The following is a 13327-nucleotide window of genomic DNA, read 5'->3' as shown; positions in this document are numbered from 1 at the left end:
AGTGCGTTGTATAAATAAATATACCACAGTTGTTAACCACTCATCTGTCGTTGGACATCTGGGTTGCTTCCAGGTTTGAGCTATTACACATTGTGATCTGTGTACACCTATGAGCATAGGTGTACACAGATCTTTTTGGGTGGGTTTGTTTGTTTCCTTAAGATGTATCCCCAGGAAAGGGACTGCAGGGTCAAATTGTAGGTCCATTTCTAGCCTTCTGAGAGTTCTCTAGACTGCTCTCCACAGGTGCTGGACCAATTGATATTCCCTCCAGTAGTGTAGGATGGTTCCTTTACCTCCACAACTTCTCCAGAATTTGTTGTTGGTATCCTTTCTGATATATGACATTCTCACAGGGTTAAAGTGGTACCTCATTGTTGTCTTTATTTGCATTTCTGTGACAACCAGTGACTTGGAGCATCTTTTCATATGTCTGTTGTCCTTCTGGAACTCTTCTTTGGTGAATATTTTGTTCATATCCTCTCCCTATTTTTTGATAGGGTCGTTTGTTTTTTTGTTGCTGAGTTTGGTGAGCTCTGTATATATTGGTTATTAGTCTTTCATCTGATGTATAGCATGTAAAGATCTCCCAATTTTTCCAACGCTACTTGTTGGAGAGAGAGACTCTCCTTTCCCCATTTAATAGTCTGGGTACCCTTGTCAAAGATTAGATGTCCGTAGGTATGGGGCTTACTTCAGGGCTCTCAATTTTATTCCATTGGTCATTCTATTTATGTCTTATCCCACTGGTGTCTATTTATGTTTCAGTGCCAAACAGTTTTGATGACAATGGCCCTATAATACAATTTGAAATCTGAGAGTGTGATGTCTCCAGTTCTGTTCTTTCTTCTCAAGATTGTTTTGACAATTCTAGGTATTTTCTAGTTCCAGATAAACATTTGTAGCTTTTGTTCTATTTTACTAAAAAAAAAAAATTAGGTGGGACCTTGATGGGAATTGCATTAAACTTGTATATGATTCTGAGTAGAATATTCATTTTGATGATGTTCATTCTTCCAACCCATGAACATGGAGTATCTTTCTACTTCTTTGTGTGTGTGTTTTTCTATTTCCTAGAATAGTGACTCATAATTTTCAGTATACAAGTTTTCCACTTCTTTTGTTAGGTTTATTCTTTGATATTTTATTGTTTTTGTGCTACAGTAAAAGGAATTGATGTCTGGATTTCTTCTGCTAATTTAGTGTTTGCATAGAGGAATGCCACTAACTTTTGTATGTTACTTTTGTTGCCTGACACCTTACTTTATTGCCTGATAATTTCCAAGAGCTTCCTGCTAGATTCTTAAGGTTTTTCTATGTATACCATCATATCATCACCACATAGTGAGAGTTTTACATCTTCTCTTCCAAGCTGTATCCCTTTAACTCCTTGATCTTGCCTGATTGCTATGGCAAGAACTCCCAGCACTATGTTGAATAGTAATGGTGGTAATGAGCAACCCTGTTTAGTGCCTGATCTGAGTGAGATTGCTTCCAGTTTCTCACTACTGAGTATGATGTTTGCTTTATATGGACTCTACTAGGTTAAGGAATTTAAAGAATTTTCTATCTATTCCCATTTTTTGTAGTGTTTTGATCACGAAAGGATGTTGGATTTTGCCAAAGTCTTTCTCTGTATCTACTGAGATTATCATGGGGATTTTGCTTTTTCTTTTATTGATGTGGTAGACACATTTATTTATTTAGGTTTGTTGAGCCAGTCTTGCATCCATGGGATAAATCTCACTTGGTCATGGTGTACAGTCTTTCTAATATACTGCTGTATCTGGTTGGCTAGAATTTTGTTCAGTATTTTAGCATTTGTATTCATTAGAGATTTGGAACCAGCTTTGAGAACAGTCTTCTAGGAAGCACTCTGCTTTTCAGCTTAATAAGAGTAAGGGACTGTAACTTCCCAGTCTCACTAACAGACAGGTCAACCAATCAGAAAAATCAGTAAGGAAATAATAGCTTTAATTGGTGAATTAAACCAGTTGGATTAATAGATATTTATAGGGCCCTACCCTCCACCCCCAAATATACATTCTTCTCTAGTACATATGGAATATTCTTGAGCATTTACAATATAAGGAGACACAAAAGAGTATCAGTACATTTAGGAAGATTGGTATCATACCATATCATATCTTTTTTAGACCACACTGGAATAAAATTAGAAATCAACCACAAAAATAAACTGGGGGAATCCTTCAGTATATGGACACATACTGTAATTGAAAAAATTATTGGGCCATTGAGAAATCAGAGAAGAAATACAAAAATTCCTGGTAGCAGATGAAAATGAGCACCTATAGGACACAATGAAAGCTGCAGGCATCTCTCTCTCCCTCTTTTCCCTACTCTCTCCTCTTTATTTTTCTCTTCTGTCAGAGGAAAGATATGGTCAACAGCAACGGTGGAGTTATTGTTATGCAGGCACTGAGCCCCAGCAATAACCCTGGTAACAAATAAGCAAATAAGTAAATCTAGAAAAAGAATAGCAATTTAAACCTAAAGTCAGCAAAGGAAAGAAAATAAGAAGGGAGAGGAAGAGGAGGACTGGTTCTTTGGAAAATTTAAATAAAACTGACAAATCTTTAGCAAGACTCACTAAGAAACAAGCTTAATGAATAGGTATATGAAAAGAGGAAATTATAACAGATGACACAAATACAAAGGCTCATTGGAGATTACTGCAAACTATGAAGTTAAGAACCAAGAAAAAATGGACAAATCCTTAGATTTATACAACCTTCTAAGACTGAATCAGAAGGAAACCAGAAACTTGAACAGACCAGTTGCAAGCGGGAAATTGAAACAGTGATAAAAATCCCTCCCCATCTTGGGGAAATGTGGAGATATACCCTTATGACAACAAAAAGTCCTATAAATTAAAATTTTCTCAGTAAAATTATATTGGAATTGGGGGGTGGGGGAAGAAGCCTCACCCTCAAAAATAAGTTTAGGATTTTTTTACTGGTTTTACAGGTGAGTCTTGCCAAATCTTTAAAAAGGTAACCTGGGATTGTCATAACTTTACTGTATTAAATTTTTCTTAGAATACTTGAAAAAAAAAAAGGTAACTTGGGGGAAGGGAAATAGCATAATAGTTATGCAAAAGACTTTCATGCCTAAAGCTCTGAGGTCCCAGGTTCAATCTCCCATATCCCCAGTAAACCAGAGCTGAGCAGTACTCTGGTTAAAAATAATAATAAACTACAAATAAATGAAATAGGGTCAGGAAGATAACTTTTTTTAAAAAAATGGCCTTTTGGGGGCCGGGCAGTAACGCAGTGGGTTAAGCGTGTCGCTTTGCAAGCAGTGAAGCAGGTCTACAGGTGTCTTATCTTTCTCTTCCCCTCTCTGTTTTCCTTTCCTCTCTCGATTACTCTCTGTCCTATCCAACAACAACAGTTATAACAACAACAATAATAATAACAACAATAAACAACAAGGAAAAAAAAAAAGGGGGAAAAATGACCTCCAGTAGCAGTGGATTCATAGTGCAGGCACCGAGCCCCAGCAATAACCATGGAGGCAAAAAAAAAAAAAAAAGCATATTACCTAGTCTACACAAGCTCTTCTAAAAAAAAAATAATTGAAGGAAATGGCATTCTCCAAACATTTTCAATAAAATCAGCATTACCCTGATAACCATAGAAGATGGGATACCACATAATAACAATAAAGAATAGAAGGAAGGAACAAAGAAAGGGAAAACCATAAACCAGTGTCACTGAGAAACACAAATGAGACTTATTCTGAGGAGCGTTTAACATATGTAAGTCAACTTAATACATCACATCAGCAAAAGAAGTGACCACACACCACTCTTTCCTTTTTTATAGTTACTGGTTTTTAATATTTTATCTGTTTTTTTAATAATTACAGAGAAGTTGACAAGGAAGAAGGAGATAAAGAAAGAGAAAGAGATACACGGTTTCATCACTCATGAGCCTTGCCCCCTGCAGGTGGGGACCAGGAGCTTGAACCCAGGTCCATGCACATGGTAATGTGGCATTCAACTGAGTGCACTGCTAGCCCCAAACACCTCCTATCATTTTAATAGATAACAGATGAATTATTTGACAAAATTCAGTATCTGATTATGATCAAAACTCCCAACAAAATTGTGATAGAAATTTTCCTTCAACATAGTGAATAATCAAGTGCATAATCGGCATCATACTCAATGGCAAAAATACGAAAGATTTTTTTCTGTAAGACCAAGCACAAGAAAAAGATGTCTAGGGTCTGGGTGGGAGTATACCAGCTTGAGCGCACGCATTAAAGTGCATAAGAACCCAGGTTCAACTCCCCAGTCCCCACTTGCAGAGGAAGAAATGATGAAGTAGTGCTGCAGGTGTCTCAATCTCTCCCTCTCTGTCTCATCCTTCCCTCTCAATTTCTGTTTCTGTCCTAAATAAATAAACAAAAATGTATAAAAGAAGACAAGAAAAATTTCCACTCTTGCCACTAATATCCAACATAGTTTTGGAAGTTCTAGCCACAGCAGTTAGAGAAAACAAAATTAAGTGCTGGAGAGTCAACAAAAATGGGCATATAAATTACTTTCATGCCTCAGGTTCTGCGATCCCAGGGCCATTTCCCCATCACGACCATAAGCTAGAGCCAAGCAGTGCTCTGGTAAAAAGTAAATAAATAAAAACAAAATGAACAAATGAGTGCTAAGGGATTCACGTTGGCAAAGAGAGATAAAGCAATCTCTCTTTGCAGATGACATGATAGTATACCAAGAAAAATCTAAACACAACATTTTATAACTCTTAGAAGTAATACATTAATACAGTTAAAGTGCAGTCGACAAAAATCAGTATGTAAAATCTGTTGCATTTTTATATTCAAGCAGCACACTAGAAGAGAAAGAAACTTTTTAAATACCACTTATATAGTCACAGTAGTAAACTAAACAAAGGAAAGGAAAGATGTGTACATTGAAAATTCAATCACTGCTAAAATATTCTGTGCTTGTGGATTGGGAGAATTATTAAAATTATTATAATTATTAAAATGACTCTATCCAAAACATTGCATAGATTCAGTGAAATCCCTGTCAAAATTGTAACAATATTCTTTAACTGAATAGAACAAGTATCACTTGCAAGTATCAGTCCTGCTTAAAACCCACGGAACACCCTGCATAGTCAAACCAGTCCTGAGGAAAAATCACAAAAGAAGGCACTGTATTCTCTAATTTAAAACTATACTTCAGATCTAGAATAGTAGAAAATTATGTGATACTGGAATAAAGATAGACATGCAAAACAATGGAATAGAACTGAGACCCCATGTAAATGTCACTTATATGGACACTTAATTTGCCACAAAGGAACCACAAGCATAAAGAAAGGAGAATCTCTCTAATAAATGGTGTTGGGAAAACTGTATAACTATATACAGAAAAATGAAACTCTTGACTGTCTCACTTCCTATACAAAAGCCAACTCCAAGTGGATAAGAATAATTGCATGTTAGACTTAAAACCATAAAACACACGGAGGGAAGTAATGGGGAGGCGAGAAGAAAACTCAGCCGTGGAGCTATCTCCTTCAGTTCATGTCCCAGCACCACATGGGGACACTGTGCATGGCACCAAGGGAAGCTTTAAGAACAGTGGAGCAGTGCTGTAGTATCTCTCCTCTCCTTTTCTATCTCTCTCCCTTCATCTAAAATTAAGAGAGAGGAGTTCAAAGGGAGTTCAACAAGCAAGTGAAAAAAAAAATGCTTATTATCACTTATAGTCAGGGAAATGAAAATCAAAATGACAATGAGACAGCACCTCACACTTGTAAAAATGGTCTATATTTAAAAACAGAAGCCAGAAATAGGTGCTGGTGAAGGTATAGAGAAACATTAACCCTCATACACTACTGATAGGGTTGTAAATCGACCCATCCCCTAAGGAAAATAGTTTGGAAATTTTTCAGATACTAAAAATAGACCCACCCGATTATCCAGGTATTCCACTCTTAGGTATGTATCCCAGGAACACAAAATCACTTACCCATAAAGATAGATACATGCTCAGGGTGGGGGTGGGGGGGAGGCAGTAACGCACTCGGTTAAGCGTACATATCACCAAGCGTACATATCACCAGTCCGAGCCCCACTCCCCATCTGCAGGGAGGACACTTCATGAGTGGTGAAGTACATCTGCAGGTGTCTGTCTTTCTCTCTTCTGCTCAATGTCCCCTTCCCTCTCAATTTTTCTCTGCCCTGTCAAATAAAAATAAAGTAGAAAGGGAAAGGAAAAAAAAAAAAAAGAAAGAAAGAAAGGAAAAGAAGAATTGGCACCAAGAACAGTGGATTCACAGTGCTGGCCCTGAATCCCGGCAATAGCCCTGGTGGGGGAAGAAGATAAATGCACATACCAGTGCTATTCACAGTAGCCCAGACAGAGAAACAGCCTGTGTACCCAGCAACAGCTGAATCTATCCAGAAGGTATATATTTATGTGCACAACCAATACTAAACTACAAGAAAGGACGGAAATTTGCCTTTTACTACACTATGGAGGGAATGGGGTGTGATCTTACTGCGTGAGATAAACTGGAAGGAGATGGAATTACACCAGATGATCTCACTCAAATACGAGCTACGAAGAAACAGACACAGTGCAAGAAAAGCCAAACCTGGGTTTCTGATGCAGAACTGGGGTCACTGAAATGGGGTTGTGGGAGGGTTGGAGGTATAGATCAGAGCAGAATGTTAGCGCCTCTGTTGGTAACACACAAAGAGAAGTGAAGTTCTACCCCCTAAAACATAGGTAGGCTTATAAACCCACATGAACTTAATTAAAGGAAAAGGGAGTGGTGGAAGGGAGGAAGGAAGGGATGGAGTCTACTTTAGGGACACTTTGGCTCTTCCTGAGCCAGACCTGGAACAAGCACTGCTCCTCGGGGTTGCCCTGACCTTGTCTATTAGACTGTAACTGTGTCGATCCGCATCCTCTAGGAAACTTTCTTGTGCCTAGAAAAACACTGTCCTTTGTTTTGACCCCTGATGAAAATTGCATGTTTCATCACTGACCTGCAAGTGATGGTTTTTTTCCCGTTATTATTTGTCTTAGTTGTTGTTAATTTCTCTCTGTGCTGTCCCCTCATCCCTTCCCCCTTTCTTTCTGGCGCAGAGATGAAGACAGTTGGGTGTAAGTTCTTGCTTTTGTGTGTCCTGTATGCTTGTTGCCTGCTTTACTTCCATCTTCATTTATTTCATGGAATGTCGCAATACCAGGGTGGGTGTCATATACATTATTAATCCTCATCAGCCTCACTCTTGGGCATAATTGACAAGGCATAAAAAGAAATACAAGCCCAGACAAAACACTGCATTAAGCTGAGTGATGATACTTTGAGTATTAAAGTCTAGGAAAACTAAGGCCATATTGAAATATTTAGAAAGTCCTAGCAAGCCTAAAATATATAGATTCAGGGAATGACTCCTATGAACTAGATCAACTACTCCCACTGAGAAGAAAATAAGTAGTGCATATCCCAAGATACAAAGAATCAAAAGGCGCAAAAAGCCTTTTTTTCAGCTCTGCTGGACATGACTCATACAAAAAGAAAACACAGAGAAGCACAACTTTTAAAATAAAATGAAATGATTGAAGTATTTACCATAAACAGAGTCATAGAGCTGTGGTCAGGCTGAGTAGCAAAGGAGATTTTAACACTATATCTAAGGAGTTCTAGAATGATCCCTGGGCCTAAGAGGTGGCACAGTGAATAAAGCATTGGACTCTCCAGCCTGAGGTCCCAGGTTCTATCTCTGGCATTGCATGTGCCAAAATGACGCTCTGGTTCTCTCTCTCCTAAGTAAATAAGTAAATAAAACTCTGGCTCCACAACAGCTGGAAGATCCTCACATCCCTGACCCAAGAAAGAATAAACATAAGTAATGCTCATTGCTGTCATTTTGTTAGAGCAGTGAATATCTCTGACTTTCTAACAGTAGAGACCAGTCAAAATATGTCACTAAAGACATGGTTAAAAAAATTTTAAAATATGTCTCTCATTAATACTCTAAAGAAGTCATCCCAAAAGTAGTTGTGTGTGTGTGTGTGTGTGTGTGTGTGTGTGTGTGTGTTATCTGCTGGCATCTGTGACCGTACCACTCTGAGTACTCCTGATCCCAAGAGTCTTTTTTTGTTTATTTTTCTCAAAATAAGAACCACTACAAAATACAACACTGGCTATATGCCTAAAATGTCTAAATCGAATAGTTGTTAATGCTTCTACATCTCTATTAATGCTGTCAGGAAGCTTCACTCATATTCTGTGAAGAAACAGAACTGACACCATAGCAAATGGGCTGCTATGTCTACTGGAAGTTAGCTCTAGTTTTACATAGTTTTAAGGGGTGGGGGAAGCACCAGTCACAAGTCCCTCCTAATCCTATGTAGAAGTTAACAAGGTCTAAATAATAAAGGATTAAATATTATTATCCTCAAATCCAAGGTCTCCCAGTATGTGCTATAATGTAAATAGAAGAAAAAATAATGTAAAGAATCTGAACAAAATTGAGTGCCCATATCTGTGTGGTCTGTCTAGACTATTTCTCCTAGGACAGAATTTCACATAGAATGAAACCATGTGACCCCAGTGCATGTAATAAGGCTAGAATATCTGCCAGGAAATTCTCTTGCTAACTGATAGCTGGTGCCTAAACTGGACCTCAGAGGGTCTGAAACTTTTGTAGACACTGTTCTTAGAAGAGTGTTTTTGAAGTTTTTTTTTTTTTTTTTTTTTTCCCATAGTCATACTAGGATATAGGTATTTGGAGGATTAGGTCTTGTCAATGACACATGCAATTCTTTGTCACTCCTGGATTCATGGCACATGGCAGTTCTAGTACAGTACTCCCACCCTTCTAGAATTACTGGTAGGTGAAAACACTGTTTCCTTATAAGATCTCTTTGTAAGACTCCTAGAATAGTTCATGCTGGTCCCTGCTACACATGCCAGTCAGGTTCATTACCTTGCTTCTGTAGCTATTTATATATAAGCATATAGGAATATGGGTTTTTAATGTGTCACTGCAGTGTTGTGATGCTATTTCTAACACAGAAACACTCCAACCTAGGTATTGGCAAGCTACGCCCATGAGCCAAATCCAGTTGGTGTTCTTTTTACTGCCTGCCAACTAAGAATGTTTTCTTACCATTTTTAATTAAAGAGTTGTAAAAACAAGCACGTGAGGAAAACCTATTTGATCCACAAGGTCTAAAATATTAACTGTCTGACCTGTTACAGAAAAAGTTTGCCAACCTTTGCCTACTCTTGTTTTAGTTGGGGGGATTAGTGGTTGACAGTAAATACAGTTGTTGGTGCATGTGTAAAATTTCTCAGTTTTATGCAAAACACTCACCCCCAGCCTAGGTCCTCCTCCACCATCATGCACCAGGACCTACACTCTTAAGTCCCTAGTTCCCTGTCCTATAGCTCTACAAACAACTGGCATTGACTGTTGTGTGAAACTGTGACAGATACAAAGACTATTTTGTGTCCCCTCATGAGAACAACTTCAATATTATCTTTCTATTCGTGCAACTCTGTTGCATGTCTCTGAGCCCTAAGCACTCAGAGGTGTAAGGGATTGTTGGTGCTCTAAGGTGTTCTGAACCTTAGGATAGAGGACACCGAGCATAGGTAGGCAGGGTTGCCCTCAACACCAAGGCCCACCCTGCACAGACAGTCTTTCCCCTCCCACCATTCCTCCTTGCTGCCTCAGAATTCCCTAACCCCCTTCCCTAGCCAAATTTCAATAGCTTCCCAGAAGACCCCATGATCACTTAATGTTAAATTTGGGAACATCAAATTCCTTTGATTTTCTTTTTTAATGTTATATAAAAGCCTCATGGGGAGTCAGGCTGTAGCACAGCAGGTTAAGTGCAGGTGGCGCAAAGCACAAGGACCTGCATGAGGATCCCGGTTCGAAGCCTGGCTCCCCACCTGCAGGGGAGTCGCTTCACATGAGGTGAAGCAGGTCTGCAGGAGTCTTTCTCTCCCCCTCTCTGTCTTCCCCCTCCTCTCTCCATTTCTCTCTGTCCTATCCAACAGTGAGTTCTAGGAGAATTCACAGAAAATTTGATTTAAATGATTATTTAAGTGATGATTCTAGAGAGCTTTTGACAAAAAGGCCACAGCAACATTAATTTTTACAAAATACCACTCTCAAATTGGGGCCTTAATTTGCAAAATTACAACCCATAGGAGACTTTAGTGGCTATTCCAACTGAGAATAGTCTTGGTCTAGCAGGTCTTTTCGCCTAGTAAAAATTAGTCAAAGATCTGATACAATCAAGCTGTTTCAGTCTGTATCGAACTCATACAATCAAGCTGTTTCAGTCTGTATCGAACTCAGGACACAGTTACTTTGATTAGTACATTTCTCAGTAAGATAATCACTAAAAGCACTCTTAGTTTTAACTTAAATAGGGTTGTTTGTTTGTTTGCCTGCTTGCCTGTTTGTTTGCACATGCACCATTTCAAGGAGGCCCTCCCTTTCATTCATTTAGAGAGAAAGAGTAGAGAGAACTGCCATGCAGACCTTCCCCCACCATCATGGCACCTCCTTTATCGGTATTGGAGCTTGAAACTGGGTCACCCACATGGCAAGGTACATACTCTACCCAGTGAACTGATTCTCTGGCATTAAATAGGAAGAGATGTTTAAATGAAAACTGTAAGATATCCAGTCCTTTCATTAGAAATTGGCATTAGAGGGAGTCGGGCAGTAGCACAGCAGGTTAAGCGCACGTGGCACAAGGCGCAAGGACTGGGTAAGGACCCCAGTTCGAGCCCCCGGCTCCCCACCTGCAGGGGAGTCGCTTCACAGGTGGTGAAGCAGGTCTGCAGGTGTCTGTCTTTCTCTCCCCCTCTGTCTTCCCCTCCTCTCTCCATTTCTCTCTGTCCTACCCAACATCGACGACATCAACAATAACTACAACAATAAAAAACAAGGCCAACAAAAAGGAATAAATAAATAAATATTTTTTAAAAATCGGCATTAGGGTTTAAAAGACCCATAGTCTTCTTTAAGACTAACATACAGCAAGCCAATAAAATAGCTCACTTGGATAGTATGCTACTTTGCTGTGTGTGACCCAGGTTCAAGCCTCCACTACACTGAAAGAAACTTCCATGTCTGGTTTCTTTCCCCATTTCTCTGTCTCTCTGTCTCTATCTGAAAAAACAAAACCCCACACATACCACATCTGTCATTGTTGATCTGCAATACTCAGTTCTGTATTAGCATTCTGTATCATGGTGCTAAGAAAAGCTTAAAATGTTTCATTTGTGAAGGACAAGTTTATTGTAATAAGCATAACTTGCATATATCACCACAGACATGTAAAATGTTTGTACAGGTTAGAATTCTATTGCTGATAGCCAAAGTCTGCTTTTAAAAGACGCATGATTATCTTGAGAGGAACTTCCAGAGAGTTGGCTAAAAACATGGTATTTTTAATTTCAACATAGCACCTCTTCTTTAGATTAGACTTTAAAATTTCCTGGAGTATTCACTTTATAACCATTGATTAATTACATAAATTCCATAGAAAAATTAGTGTGTAACTAAAAAGCTTTTATCAGAAGAAGACTCTGAGATGTGTTTCAGCTGTTAAAAATTCAAGATGTAAGCAGATGATTATAGTAGCAATAACCCATGGTAAGGTTCCCAGTTAATATTGAATCTTACTTTCAATGCTAACTTTATCCAACTCAGACCCGTGAGTAGCAAGCAAGCTGATTAATTTGAGTTTTCCTTCCATTTCTACTTGCCTCCCCCTCCTACCTGCAGGCCTGTGTGCCATTTTAATTATAATGGTAAGAGGGCTCCAGCAGTGATGTCCAAAGGAAACAATTTAAAATTACAAACTCATCAAACTTCAAAGTCTACTCAACCCGAGAGGAAATGTTATGTAGATAGTAAGGACGGCGCACCCAGCCAGCAGCTACATTTGCATGTGATTCTCAGCACACATTTCCCCTCACCTCCGCAGTAGCCTCGGGTGCTTGTGGCAGTTTGGAGAATAGAATGACTTTCACACACTAGAGAAATTTTCAGGACTATCGGGGAATAATGATTTGCTTTTCATGGCTTGCTCTTCTCTACTTGAGTCAAAGTATGTTGAGAACCTCATTACTTGGCCAGTTAGTGATGGTTGCAAAGTTACACTCCTGGGATAAGAAGATGCCCTGAAGACCAGAAAACCTGGTGATAAAGAACCCAAAAGCCCAAGTATACACCAGCACCGATGGTCTCCCACTGCTTGATGCGTAAGGCGCTCAGATAGTTCCACGATTAAGAGAGGTCATCCGTACAGAAAAGAGTTTCATCAGTGCATCGAACCAAACCAAAAAGCTCATATGCTAACCAAAAACACCCTGTCGTTGTGGTTGGTATGTGGCTAATGAGCATATTTAGATGTGCCACCCTCTCTAAAACCTGAAGTAGAATGAATACCCAGCTTCGGGATGGGCTTAATTCGCAAGTTAATTGTCCCATCACCTCTCAGTTGATGTTCTCAGACTGCATCTCACACGTCTTCCTTTATCTGCGCTTTAGCACTTTTCCTTTGCCATTTCTTTCCTTGAATAGTTTACCCACAGCCTTTATTGTTTTTTAAAGTGCAAGCCCCCTTTTTAGACTATACGGATAAAACTGGTCACGGTGCAAATTTAAAGTTTAAAGCAACCAAATTAAACTCTTGCATACCAACAGTCCCGCCTCCCCCTGAGAGAAATGCAGTTTGACTTAGTTCATTTCAGACTTGTAGTTGGAGCTCCTCCAGCCCAGTTTCAAGCTAGAGTGAGCAGAATTCCGAGCTCAGGGAAGCCACCAGGGCACAACATTGCTGGCCGATGCTTTAGCTAGCACCTGTTCTCCTGAACACACCTGCAGCAGAAAAGAAGAAAAGCTGACAGTGATCTTGGACTGGCACTTCAGAGAATGGGATTGGAGCCAAGCTCCAGAAAGACATAGTATGCTCTCTGTTCAGACTCAAAATGGTTTGAGGATTGCAAACAGAAAACCTAAAAAAGAAAAGGGAAGTCCTTTTTTTTTTTGGGGGGGGGAAGCACTACTAATACTTAAGACATAGACATAATTTAAATAATCATTCATCTCATTGATTCTAAAGTATTTCTACTTTGGGAAGTGAGAAAGACTTAAGTAGTAACCTATAATCTGAATGAAGATTCTCTGCTCTGCCTTTTCCAACCCCAAGCAAGCTGTGGCGACATCTTCAGAATTCAGACTCAAAAACACATGACTAACCAACCTGAGTACCACTGCACTG

The 13327-nt window shown here is 39.2% G+C and overlaps 1 protein-coding gene across 8 annotated transcripts in view; it reads left to right on the top strand.

Annotated features, from left to right (window-relative positions):
* DOCK3 (dedicator of cytokinesis 3) overlaps positions 1–13327 on the top strand; it is a 321851-nt gene that overhangs the window by 180454 nt on the left and 128070 nt on the right. The gene's annotated exons all lie outside the window — the stretch shown is intronic.

Source organism: Erinaceus europaeus, chromosome 12 (genome assembly GCF_950295315.1).
Source record: "Erinaceus europaeus chromosome 12, mEriEur2.1, whole genome shotgun sequence".
Lineage (NCBI taxonomy): Eukaryota > Metazoa > Chordata > Mammalia > Eulipotyphla > Erinaceidae > Erinaceus > Erinaceus europaeus.
The sequence above is the reverse complement of the archived record's forward strand: the minus strand, read 5'-3'. Positions and strand labels throughout refer to the sequence as shown.